Below are 1,431 nucleotides of genomic sequence, written 5' to 3'. Positions count from 1 at the left end.
ACTGCTCTATCTAGTCAGTTCCGCAGAGGGGGAGTCGAAGCACCACGGTACGGTACATAGCCTACGTATGCATTCTCCAGGTCTACAGTGATAATAATGTAATTTTTAACTTTTAAAAATTTATGGAACTTATCAGTGAATTTTCAATGCCCTCACACCCTCAAACTGATGAAGAATTAAAGGGGAAATCAATACTGGGTGATCCCCAAAAATTCTTTCAGATCACTTGAAACATTTTTTAAAGCGTGTTTTCTTTTCTTTTCTTTTTTGGAAAAGGGGGTAAGCGCTTTACTTTACTGCGCCTGCGACAGCATAGGTCTCACATGAACAGGCGGGGCACACTAAACTTCTTCAGTTTGGTAGGAATTTTTAATTTTGCCCAGGTGGGGGGCCATGCAAAGCCTAGCCCAAGGATAGATCTAGATCTAGATCTGGTCCTAGTAGACCCACTAGGCCCACTACATTAGGCCCTTCTAGATCTAGATTCTAGTTCTAATTAGGACCTGGACACTGATACTAGATCTACAATCTATTATTTAATCTAGATCTAGATCTATATTATTATCTATATCTCTAGGATTCTAGGTCTAGAGTCTAGGTATTTTAGATCTAGATCTAGATCTAGACTAGATCTAGATCTAGATCTTTAGATCTAGTTAGGCCTAGATAAGCCTAGACATCTAGATCTACACATGAGAAAAACGATATTAAATAAGGTTAATGAAAAAGTACATGTGCAAATTCTTACATTTCAGGGTCCTTTAGAAAGCTAAAGAATGCTAGGTCTGGTAATTGTGCGATCTTGAATCGGCACGGACGCAGACTGTCGCAGAACACCACATACACTTGCGGGTGACTTGCGACTGCCGACAGCCGCCATTAGCTTTGTTTACCGCGCCTCGTTTCACGATCAGCTGGTGACCTGGATACGCGAAAAGAGGCTTCGTTATAATTAAATACTCTCTGGTGATACTTGCAGGGGGACAAAACTTCTTTGGGGGAGAAGGAAATACGGTTTATCAGACTCGAGGACTGGGGTTTTAGATTGTCTCATACACACTCTTACTCTACGGTGCTACAAAAATATAGCGTACAAGATAATATGAGATAATGTGGTTGGTTGGTTGACGCTCTGGTGTGGTTTGCTCCTTCTATCCACATGCAGTAACCTCTAATCTTCGGCGTTAATATTATAATGACCTATTTGTGTTGCAAGCGTCATAAAACTCTTACAAACATTGAAATAAGATGAAATAAGATAGATAAGACAGATTTTACTGACTTCCTCAAAGAGAAATTTACTGCCGCATGGTAAAATACATAGGCTATTATTATGTACACGCACATGTCAGACACACGCACACACACACACACACACACACACACACATACATACACACACACACACACACACACACACACACACACACA

The sequence above is a fragment of the Aplysia californica genome, unplaced genomic scaffold (assembly GCF_000002075.1).
Source record: "Aplysia californica isolate F4 #8 unplaced genomic scaffold, AplCal3.0 scaffold00240, whole genome shotgun sequence".
Classification (NCBI taxonomy): Eukaryota; Metazoa; Mollusca; class Gastropoda; order Aplysiida; family Aplysiidae; genus Aplysia; species Aplysia californica.
This window is presented reverse-complemented; position numbering follows the sequence as displayed.